The sequence below is a fragment of the Osmerus mordax genome, chromosome 6, assembly GCF_038355195.1.
Source record: "Osmerus mordax isolate fOsmMor3 chromosome 6, fOsmMor3.pri, whole genome shotgun sequence".
In the NCBI taxonomy this organism is placed as follows: domain Eukaryota; kingdom Metazoa; phylum Chordata; class Actinopteri; order Osmeriformes; family Osmeridae; genus Osmerus; species Osmerus mordax.
The window spans coordinates 3,219,257-3,232,002 of NC_090055.1; positions in this window are offsets into that span (position 1 = coordinate 3,219,257).

Consider the following 12,746-nt stretch of genomic DNA (forward strand, 5'->3'; position numbering starts at 1 on the left):
TTCACTGATTCTCTTCAGAAGCACTGCAAATCCCACAGTGTTAGAGCCTCACTGCATACATTCTTAATAAATATCCAGTGGAAATCATATATTCTGAGGCGTATGCTCCAGTGCCATCTGACGTTGAATCACACAGTACAAAGTAGTTTATCAATCAATCCTGCCAAGCCATTGTTGTGCCACAATTAAAACCTCCCCTATCAAAACCTATCCCATACAAAATTGCCTGTCATGATCTAGCGACGGACAAAATACATTGGATTTGCATCGAAAAGACATAAAACACGGAAAATGTGAGGAGACAGCAAATCCATACGGTGAAAAGTGAGTTCCAAATCCCCTGCTCTACTTATATTAATTACCTCAATCAATGAGGATGCTGTAGGTCAGCTATCCATCCTCCCCTCCACCGCCACGCTCTCCTACGGCTCCGAGGGGCAGGAACCACGGCCACAGATCTGGGACGAGTGTGAAGCACACCCCTTCTGATGGAAACTAACTGGTTGAACTGGTCTGGGGTCAGTGATTAGGGGACACTTAAAGAGCCTGCCACTGTGTCCTCTGTTTCCGCCCTTTCGACTCGGAGAATACACACTCTAGCGTTTGCATCAATATTCCCATGATCCTTAGGGGCCGTGATGGTATTGGCAGAGCTTTCATCTGCTGAGTGTGTGAGTGTCTCTGAGACCCTCGTCCCCAGACACACGTACACATGTTCTCCTAGCCACAGATATGCGCTCATGAATCCTCATGACACCATCCAGGTGTCTATAGGATTTCACAGACTAATACAGTGCGAATTATGTCTCGGTGTGCAAACGTACACCTTTAGTAGCCGACATGCTTATGAGTGCAAGCCTTTATGAGTATGAATTTCAAGACCATGACTTACAACAGGGCCACAAGAGAAGCAGACAAGAAACTAACCAGGGAGTTAGGATGAGAACATGGAAGCATGCCACCACATTCATTGACTTCTGACACTTGCTGTCTGGATGGTCAACAAGCATAGAAAGCTCAGGTCAGGGAGGCACACACTAGAGGGCGATAAAGAGGTGAGTGTGCGTGTGCATTATGTGTGTGTGTGTAAGTCACTGTGTGTTTAATTTCGTGACATGATCTCACTTTCTGCACGCAAACACATCTTTGCCAGTGGTCTCTTTCTTGTCTTTGAAAGGCAAAAGAGGCCTTCTCGTTTACACCCCTCCATCCTTCGTTCCCTCCATGTCAGGGGAGTCAGGTGGCTGAGCGTAAGGGGATCGGGCTAGTAATCAGAAGATTGCCGGTTTGATTCCCGGCCATACAAAAATGACATTGTGTCCTTGGGCAAGGCACTTCATCCTACTTGCCTCGGGGGAATGTCCCTGTACTTACTGTAAATTGCTCTGGATTAGAGCGTCTGCTAAATGTAAATGTAATGTCAACAACATCCATCGCTCTATCATTACCCCCCATCCCCCCCTCCCCTATTCTCTTACTGGAGTTCCATACGTTTACCTAATTGATTATTAAGTAGCTGATTGGGGATCAATTAAGTAATTAAAGTTTGTTAGGGCATAGTCGATTGCTGGCATGAGCTTACGTGTGTGTTTAGTGGCCTTGTTGTTTAAGTAACGCAAACTTCTCAGTTTGGTGAGAATGGTCTGGTTCTGTTCATCAAAATACAATAGGCTATTTTTTTTATATTTAAGGATTAGTCCTGTTGTCTAAGACTGCACTGAACCTGCAATGTGGATTTCCGGTTTGACTCCAGACATCAAACGGATTCCTGAGACTTCCAAAACTGATTTTTCACTTACTTTTCCTCTAGGCCTAAGTATTATATTTATATAATCAGAATGTACTTTTATAACATTTAATAATTTGGATGATCTTTGTAATGTAACCTGACGTGAGCCATAATTATTGTTAGTTCCACAGAGTGTTAGGGAGTTGTATTTTGTGGTCTATTGTAAAGTGTAAATTCAAGAACTTTTTTTCAAAATATCAATATGACGAGCTTGGTATAGTGACGGAAAGGTTATGGATAACGTTAAGGATACGAGGATGTGAAGATCAGCTATAGTCTTTGGATAAAACGGCAGAAACATGAACTTAACCCCCCAAAAAATAGTCGAAAAAGGGTGAGAACACCTGCAACTTCTAGCGATGAAGGGGCTATGTGAGAGAGAGAGAGTGGCTCCTCTTGTGGCGGCGCGTGTGAAAGAGGAGAGAAATAGTGAAAGAAAAACACACACATACACACGTAGCCAAACTCTCACACGCGCACACAAACCTCATATACGAGACACAGGAGCGGAAACGGGTCGAATCCTACTTCAAATTCTCTTTCCTCTCGGCTTGTCGACCGGGGAAAACAAACCGACCCGAGGCACAGCGAATGGGGATTTACTAATTAACTACTTACACACAGAGAGATGCACACCTCCTCCGCTCCTTCCCTCCCTCACAGTTCCTTCGGTCTAGGTTGTTAGTATCCTAGTGCTTCTTCCAAGGTCCCTGCTCGGTGTGCTACTGGACAAATACCGGGAGAGTAATCACGTATATGCCTGTAGACTTATCATACTTTGGCCGGTGAAAGAATTGACTACTGAACAACTAACCAAAGAATCTTGAGGTATGTCACTGTCTCTGCTATAGCATTCGCTGTCGTAAAATTTTTTTTTTTTATTTTTATTTTAGAAAAGTGTGACCTAAACAATTTCACTTACGAATTTTCAAATGAAAATATACTTAAATGTGCGGCTTTGTTTTGAATTATAATTCACCATCATTAGAATAGTAGCCTTATACTTTAGTCGAAAGAAGTAATAGTCATGGTTTGTTCACTTGTTATTTGGATTAGTAGAAGTATTGTTTAAAATAAAATATTTTAGTTGTTTCACGATTAATTCTTCTTTCGGTTACGGGTCCCGGAGTGCATGTGGATTAGGGTGTACTTTGCTAAATATTCCTCTTTGCATGCATTTAGACTATAAGCACAATTTCATCGACAACAACGCTTAAGGTCACTGCTTCTCTGTCTGGTGGTACTTTCGCGCGCTGAACTGTCGGCGTTGCCCCGGATTAGCCGTTAAGTGTCTCTATTTGTTAGCTCTATACGTCTAACCCTCACCTCCGCACCACAGTATCAATCAGTCAATTAAACAGGCACTCACACGGGAAGCAAGAGTCTAATGTCGGTGCCTCCTGTGTGTGTACCTCTCCATCTGTCTGTGTGAGTGATCCAGTCTAATTTACCTTTACAACGTATAATGTTGGGCCACGGATGCATTTGTCTATGTCATATTTTTCACGGTCGCTGCTCGGTCTCTGTCCCAGGATGCAAATACATGCATGGAAGGAAATTTAGTTTTTTTTCATTGCGTAAACTAAAACATTGGCTATATGGTGGTAAACGCACTTTAAAAAGCAAATACAAATTTGTAACATACGTTTAACTTTTATTTTATTTTGTGAGAGCATAGATCATAACAAGAACATAACGTTTGCATTTTAAGTATTAATTACTAACAATTTAACTTTTCTTTCGTAAAATGCTTTTTAAGTATTTCCTAGACATCTTAATTGACACAGGCCAATGCTAAGGATATTCAGTGGACCAGAAATCAAACCCCTTTCAGATGACCGCCCACACACACTGCTACAACATGTAAGGACGTAATGTTATGCTTATTTTCTCCTCTGTTTCAGAGGTGTGTGTGTTTGTGTGAGAGTGATATCTTTGCAGAGGGAGTTTGAGTAGATTCTGATCCATAGGCGCAGAGCAACCCTCATATCTCTTGGAACAATCTTTAGGCTACTGATTTAGTTAGGTCGCTCTCCAAAGTTCTTTAGTAGTTGTTTACCCCCTTGCCACTTTGATGCATATTTATGTGCGCCGTGGGTGTACTCTTATCAATTATTTGTGCCAGTACATTTCTCGATAAACAGTGTTTATAAATCAATAGATGCATGTAACTATTCCAGATTAAGAGATCGATCAATAGATCGGCCTAACCAGACCGAATGTTGTTTTCGGTGTTCAATAATTCACAGTTGCCTAGGCTACTCTCCAGTCCAACTTTTGCAGGGCTCACCAAGTTTTCCATTGCTGATACTGGTCACCTGGGAACAATTCTTTTCAAGGAAAGGTTATAGGAAATGGTAATGTCGTACAGAATAATTCCATGCATAATTTTAATCTAATTTAATAATGACAATACGAATAAAATAACGACATTGTTACAAATAAAAATTAATGAGTCTATAATCGAAACAATTAGGCATTTCACAATAAAAGAATAGCCTAACATTCAATGTCAAGAACACGTTCAGAATCTGCGTAGGCCTAATATGTAGGCTAGCCTATTCTTTTTTATATTGTAGTGGTTGTTTTTAAAGGAAGCCAAAGAAAGAATTTTGAAACAAACTAGTAAATATTAGGAATCTTGAATCCATGTTAGAATTTTTTTTAAATTCTTATTAGAAAAGGTTTTGGTTTTAGTTGTTCGAATTCTATTGGAAACGTCTTTGAGTCTTTAATATTTTTATGAAAGATCATTCAATGTAATCTTAAAACTTTGACCATTCATTAAATAATTTCAACAGTTTTGTATGGCACTGGCGGGCTACCTCCTCAATCTCTCTCTTGTCAATATTTAGTGGAAATATTTCCGACGTAAATGGCATTCGGGGAAATCTCTCCTCACATCACTCACCCATACTCCCCCTGATCCACTCTAGGCCTTGAAGTCGTTCACCTGTTCAATTGCGTTTGTTGGGCTATAGGCTAATTCACGGTTTGGGGTTGTTTGACTATTAATTTACTTGACCTTCAACGTATTACAAAAAGTAGTAGGCCTATATTATTTTAGTTCAAACTTGTTTAAATAAGCGGTTTGAAGAAAAATCTTTTGAAAGGGTTGACTAAATTATTATCGGTCTTTTAATTAGCCTAGTAGGCTTTCATTATTGTCATTGTTTTTGTAATTTCAATGTTATCGTTAATATTACGATAATTATGCTAACGATTATTATTACTACTGTTATTATTTGTAGTGGTGGTAAATTGGCTAATTGTTGTTGTCGAAAGTATTAATTAGGCTACGCTATTATTTTTATGTCCATCAATTTTTATGTCATCTATGTTTAAAAGCATTTCTTAAAAAAAACGAATAACCATTGAATGCTTAGATATGCTTCTTTTATTAGGCTCTCCGCACAACGTTTTCCAGTCAAATCAGTCTCACTCAATTATAGGTCCATTGATCATTAGTCTAGATTGTGCATATTCAAAAATAATAAATTTAGATTAATACGATTAATAACACAATGAATAGCATAAACTAAAAATTGCCTGTGTCCAGCCCAGTGCACTGTTCTCTCTGGGCTAGCCTATCTGTAGGCCTAGCTTTTGTCTAAATTAGCTACGAATAAATAACATAAACACGGGAATTTCATATTTTTGGTCATGAACCTTGGTGTTCGTTGACAAAGTTAAGTAAGCTTAAGGATGTTGAATGGCAACTTTAAGATTTTTGTATAGCATGCATAACTTAAGAATTTAGGAGATTTAAAGTTATGTCTTGTCTTTCTTCAAAGACAAATTGAACGTAATTCACGTTTTTACCTCAATCCAAGAACTTCTGAAATGGGAGCGGTTTTGAGTTTCATCTGGAAACCAATTTCGTATGTTCAAAGTGAAGCTAGTTAGCACGGTCAATATTATTTCGAGCAAGCTTTATCAATACGGAGGCTTACATGCCGAGTTGGATTTCCGACACAATGTTTGCATTGCCTAAACTTGAGTCTCTGTGTGTGTGTCTCTCTCCCCCCCCCCCCCCCCCCCACACACACACACAATTCTCCCTCTATCTGTTTCTCTCTGATTCCTCAGCCTACCTTTTCCTTTCTCGACTGACTGACAGTAAAGGGTTAATAAGATGATTGATCGTATGAAGTGAAGTGGTTCCTGTCTCTTTACTCTTGTTTGGTCAAGAGACAGTAGTGGTCCTCAGGGACACGGTCCCTGGAATGGTTTCGTTCCACTGGAAGAGAGCTAGCATCTCTTTCCAGTTCGTTGTGATTCCCCGTATAACGCTTCTTTCTATCGTTAGGCTATAGCAAAATGTTGGCATAATTTACGTAATTACGCTATATGTCCACCCAATGTCCTAGACATTTTTACACAATGTATTAATAATGCTGATACAATTTGACTGAAACTCTTTGCGGTTTTAGCGGTCTGTGTGGTGTGACGCGGAACTTTCCACGTCTTCCCGTCCGGACACGGCGAAACGTACAGATCCAGCTCAGTCCAGAATTTGGAGTTCGGACTTCGGCCTCATTGCATCTCTGAGGCGGGGTGACGCGGAAGTCCAGGTGGGTGACATTCGGCCCAATCTCCCCCCCCCCCCCCCCTCCCGGTGTTCTATGAATCAAGATGTTTCCAGAATGTTTCTTCATTTTAAAAGTGTTTTGATATCTTTGTTCATTTTTGTTTTACTTTATTCATTGATCACTTTTTTATTAGACTATGCAAAGTTGACACCAGTGTTGTCATTGGCCTACTGTGTTCATAAAACGTTGTGAACATTACAGTGTTCATGAAAGGTTTAATGTGAACATGAATTTATCTAACTTTGATCTGCTCTCTTGTGGTACCCAGTTCAATAGAACATATGCAAATACATGAAACGTCTATAATTGCTAAAGAGGTAGTGGAGACCAAATTAATGTAAAGGGGTGTTCTACAACCTGCTAGCATGGGCTTGGGAAATACTTGGTAGTTGATTCAGCAGAATTATGACAGGGCTAAATTCAGAAGTGTGGAAAACCCATCACACTCATCATAAGATGCCCACTTGTGCTTTTTTGTTGTTGTCGGTTACGCGCAGTATCTGTTGGGAAACTGGACTCATCTGTATCTGTCAGTATCTCCACTGGCTTCTCCTCCCTCTCCCTCTCTCTAATCTCTTTCTCCTGGCCCCCTACCACCGCCCTCCCTGCCCTGCACACCTGGTAACTACAAACTTGTACACAATAATAACAGGCCGATGTCTCCATCTATCTCTCTATCTGGCTTGTCTGCAGTTAGCGGAGTGGCAGAGAGACTTGCAGGCGTGAAAGGTCAGTTAATCGATGGCGCACAATTTGACAAATCCCAGCGACTCTTATCATCCACACGGGCGTTTAGGACCCAAGGAGGACCACTGAGATAAATGTTTAATCCTGACTGCACTGCTAGAGAGAAGAAGAGAGGTGAAGAAAGCGAGGAAAAGGATGGGGACAAGAGATGAGGAGAAAAGGAAAGGAGAGGAGGAAAGGAAAGGAGAGGACAATTGGAGAGAGATGATAGGAAGAGAATGGCGAAAGGTTTGGGCAAACAAAACGGGACAAAGGGTTCAGTAAAAGGTGGACTGAGATTCAAGATGGGGAAAGAGGGAAGTGGGAAACACAATAGGTAATGTTTGAATGAATTCAATATTATTATCATACTGCTAATCTATTATCTACACCAAGTTTGCGAACTTTTGGACAATGGGCTCCTGTAAATATTGTAGAAGCAGCCGGTTGAAATTCACACAGTTGTCTTTCAATCTGTAAGTTCAGTAAAGCTAAGGTCAGTGGTGTATTTTTCCTACACCCATCATATTGAGGCAGCAGCTTGTTAGTAGGACTGTGGGTGGGTGCAACCAAGAGTAAAATCAGCTTTTGACCACAAGGCTAGCCACTTTCCTCTTTTTTTTGAAGTGACAGCAGTTTGGTAGCAGAACCTACGCCCTTATGCCCTTGAGACGGATGTGCAAAACAACAGCACAGTCCCAGTTGGTGTTGCTTGGGTCAGAATGAGAGAGAGAATTCTGATTCTGAGATTCTGACAGAATGGCAAGTTAGAGATACAGATTTGCAAAGGGAAGGTTCTCACCCAAACTGACCAGCAGCCTTATGCGTGTGTACGTGAAACAACGTTTAAGCTGCGAATACATAGAAAGACACTCATCCTCCATCTCAATACCATCCAAGACAGACAGACAGACAAGGGGAATTATCACCCAAACATACCCACGCGAGTGTATACATCTGTGTGCGAGTTTGTGTAAAAGGCTGCTTGGGTGAACACAACACACCCAAAGACGCTTGTGTCGTTTCCCGCCGTTTCAATACCAGCTCAATGTAATTCGATTGAGATTAGTTGCCCTGGCATGACAGCTGATCCCTTGTATTGCCAAAGCACTTAGGAGCCAATGACATGGCCACATCGACGCGTGCTAACACGCGTGCGTTACTCGCCAACTGGCCATGCAGCGCTATCAAGCCACAGAGAGTTAGAAAGAGCTCAGGGGGGGGGGGGGGGGCCTGAGGAAATGACAGAGAGAGGAAGGTAAAATACTTGAAAGAGGAGTGGGACAGAGGAAGAGAGACAGACAGAAGAAAGGAAGGGAGAGAGAGGATGAAGATGAGTCCATAGAAGTGAAAGAGGGGAGACGGAGAGATTTACTAGAAGAGATTAAGTCAACATGTCCCAGGTCAGTCATTAATCCGATTTAAGAGCAATTAAGGTGAGACTGATTCCTTCCTCGTGAGAGAGAGATAGATGGAGAGGAGAAGAGAGGGAAGGAAGAGGGAAAGATTGGTGGGAAGGTTGCCGTGGAGGGGCCGTGGTTAGGGAGTCAGATGGCTGAGCGGTGAGGGAGTCGGGCTAGTAATCTGAAGGTTGCCAGTTCGATTCCCGGCCGTGTTAATTGACGTTGTGTCCTTGGGCAAGGCACTTCACCCTAGTTGCTTCGGGGGAATGTCCCTGTACTTACTGTAAGTCGCTCTGGATAAGAGCGTCGACTAAATGTAAATGTAAATGTAAATGTTATACATCTGAGCACACATTCAATGGTCAAGCCATCCGCTCTACTGAACTACACTCACTACACATTAGAGCTCCAGTCATTGTAGCACCCGCCAACAAGCCACTCAAACTGTGACAGGATGGAGTTGGGTTCAGCGTGCGGTTTTAGTCGGCATTGAGAGCTGGTGCAACTTCACCTACAGGAGAGAAGTGACTCCAGCCTGTCAAACTTACACTCATCCCAAGACGGTGACCAGGGTGGGGAGGAAGAGATAGGGTACTTCAAATGCAGCAGAATGAAAATTTAGGCCCGGGTTAACCTTCATTACAATCCCCCTCCACTCCTCCTCCTCTACCACCACCCCCTCCCCCCCTCCCCCCCTCCCCACCCCCCCTCCCCACCCCCCCACCACTGACGCTGCTCCCTCTGCTCCGTGGCTCCAGATGTGTATCGAGGGTCTGGGGGTCGACAGAGGGCCCCCACGTAGCTGTAGCTTCTGTGTGTCTATTGGGAGATGGTGGTCTCGATAGCCCAGCTGCCTAACACATACACAACAGTACATAAATCAAACACACACACTGTTTATCTCAAGATAGCAACTAACTCTGCATAGTGAGAGAAAGACAAAGAGAGAGAGAGAGAGAGAGAGAGAGAGGATGTGGTCTGGTATAATAAGTGATAAAGTCCCAGTTTGTCTTGGTTTGGCCTGTCTGCATTGCTTACTGCTTTGAGGACTTCAATTTACGATGTTGAATATTCCCTTCAACTCATCAATACATAAACTGCAATCTCGATCATGTTTCAATGTTTAAGGCTGTCAAGGTTTATTGAGCTTAAGAGACTGTGATGGACATATTCGACTGTGATTGACAAGTTAAAACATCAACCATGATACCGTAAGCTACAGCTTCTCTATTAAATAACAGATGGCAAAAAAATGCAAATGATTCAGCCATAAGATCATGGTCATCTTTTACAAAATATCTTCCCTCATCTTAACCTTAATCATTTAGATGTTATGTACTCTTCCTAGATCCCCATTTGGTTACAGTAAAAATATACAGGTCAGCCTTCAGAGCCTACAGCTTCCAGAGTTAACTGTGGAGGACACTTGTCATCTGCGGCCACAGACAGAGTGAGCGTTTGGCCGCTGTTGACAGGAGGGGGGCCGTATTGACCGGATCATGCCGGGGAGGCGTGTCTCTAGTACCGCGTCCAAACTATTTGTGGCGTTTAATACACTGTAGCGGTGGTCTCCTCCAGGCTTCGCAGGCTTCCAGCAGCCATCGGGATCAATATGCACTAGTCTAGACTGGGACAGAGCATCAGATGAAGGAAGAGTGATACAGCAAGAGAGGATGACAAGGATGGAGGGGAAGTAGCGAGGGACCGATAGGAAGGAGGAGAAAGAAAAAGGAGCTGAGAGAGACAGAGAGAGGGAGAGAGAGGGAGAGAGAGAGGGAGAGAGAGTCCGCGAGACACAAAGAGGAGGAGAGAGAGAGGAAACGAAATAATCAGAGACATGGTTTGAAAAGCACGGAAGTAGAAAGGGGACAGATGGAGAGAGGAAGGGGGCGAGAGAATGGGGAGAAGCGGGAATAAAGAGAAAGAAACAGAGAGTGGCCAGTGGATGAAAGAGACATTCAGCCCAGAGAAAACAGATCCGGTGGAATGGAGATAGACACTGCAAAATAGGAAGACGGGGACACTGGGGGAGGATACACACAGGAAGCGAAAAACGACGCGGAGGGAAGAGTGTAGTGAAAGAGATAGCGAGAGAGAGAGCGTGTGCGCGTGTGAGAGAAAGAGGGGAGGGGGAGAAAAACAGAAGGGGGAGAGAGAGAGAGGGGGGGGGGTAAAATTTCCATCAGGTTTTCAATTGGGGCGGATCAATAGTGTATTAGAGCTCACCTTGACCCTGTCTCTCCCCCTTCTCCCTGGCCCAGCACACAGGCCAAGCTACTCTCTCTCACAGCAGGGGACGGAGAGGGGGAGAGATTGCATTACGGCCTCCCTTTCTTGGACCAAAGTGGCAGAAAATGGCACAATAAAAGCAGGAGAGGAGATAGAAGAAAAGACTACTAAGTCGAGCGATGGAGAAAGAGAGAGAGAGAGTGAGTGAGAGAGAGTGAGAGTGGGTGAGAGTGGGTGAGAGCTAGAGCAGAAAGGTAGCCGTTTGGATGTGCTGTATTGTTGTGTTTGTTTGGTTTGAACTGTAGGTATGAAAGGGGAAACCGGTTTGTGTTTAGAGGCTGGGACATGCGCACACACACAAAAAAACACATACCCACACTCTTTCTTCACTTTTTACACACACACACACACACACACACACACACACACACACACACACACACACACACACACACACACACACACACACACACACACACACGCACTTACACACATACAAACTCAAAGTTTTTCTTGGCTGTGGTGGGCTATAACCATTCCATAACATTTCTATGGTGCATATCCTATATTACAACTTGGCTATACCTTCATACTTCCTGTTGCGGTATGACATACATTGTCCTCTGGGTTGTATTTCAATTCAGTACTGGAATTGTTCCATTGTGTTGTCTATCTTTCACATGGTACCATTGCCCAGGACACATACACACACACAACACACACACATGCACACACACCTGCACACACACATGCACACACTGTAGACAGGACACCCTACATCACATGAGGACAGAGGACTTCAAACCATTTCAGGAGGACAGAAGCGGGGGGCAAAGGGAGCATGGGGATGGGAAGAGGTTGAATGAAAAAAATTGATCCGGGAATTTAGCATTTAGACACAGTTTACAAAGCGATATAGAGGGGAGTCACGGGAGGGGCGGGGGCAGTGGGGGAGGACACTTAACTTTAAAAAAGGTCAGCTTTGCCCAATTGACTAACTGTAACCCCGGTTTAGGTCAAAATACTGCAGGATATGGCATGTGTGGTGTATACTAAGTCGTCAAGTTTGGGATGTGTCTTTTCCTGTGGAAAATGCAGAACATTTTGTAACGTTTCGCGGTCAGTTGATGAACCTAGTCCATTCAGATTCTATGCGGTAGACCTCAAGACACGGTTTGTAAGAAGAACCGTCTCTTTTTCTTTCCTACATTTCCTAACCTTGTTCCTATTGTCACCCAAGCACACTCGGGCGCTCACGCACACGCTGAGACTATCTACAACACGCAAGTACACTTACACGCACACACACACTCCGTCCCTCTTGCTGAGGGGAAAAAAGAGAAGAAAAAGAAGAGAAAAAAGAAATCGATCGCCGGGGATAGCGGTGCGCGTCGGAGGATCGTATCTTGTCAAAATAATATATTACCCTCATCCCCGACTGATCGATGCGGTGGATTAGGGACGGAGGGCTCCCTCTCTCCTTCTCTCCCCCCTCTCTTCCCTCTTTTCCTCCCCGGCGCTCCGTGCAGTTTAATATTTACCTCCGTGAAAGAGCGGCCGCGACGGCGCTCACTCCTAATTGATTCCGACACTTGGGGCTCTGGTTCGGGCTGCGGATGAGAACGGGAGGGGTGGGTTGAATGCAGAGAAAGAAATAGAAGGAAGGAAACAGTGGTCGAAGAAAATAGTGTAAATAGCAAACGGGAAGATGGATAGACAATGAACGGAAACAAATATATAAAAAACCTTATAATTTTGGTAGTCCAAGCTGGTCGTAAGAGGAGGGTATTGATAACAGGGTTTGATATGATAGGCGTTTAGTAAGAGAGGGGCAAATAATAAACTGAGTGGACAGGATACACTATAGTTTAATGAGGTGGATGGAGTGATAGAGTAAAAGATGGATGAGAGAGGATGAGAGGAGAGTGGGAAAGTAAGAGAAAGTAGAGGTGAGAGGGGTAAGACGAAAAACCGAGAGAGGACGGACAGAATGTAGGGATGAATGGA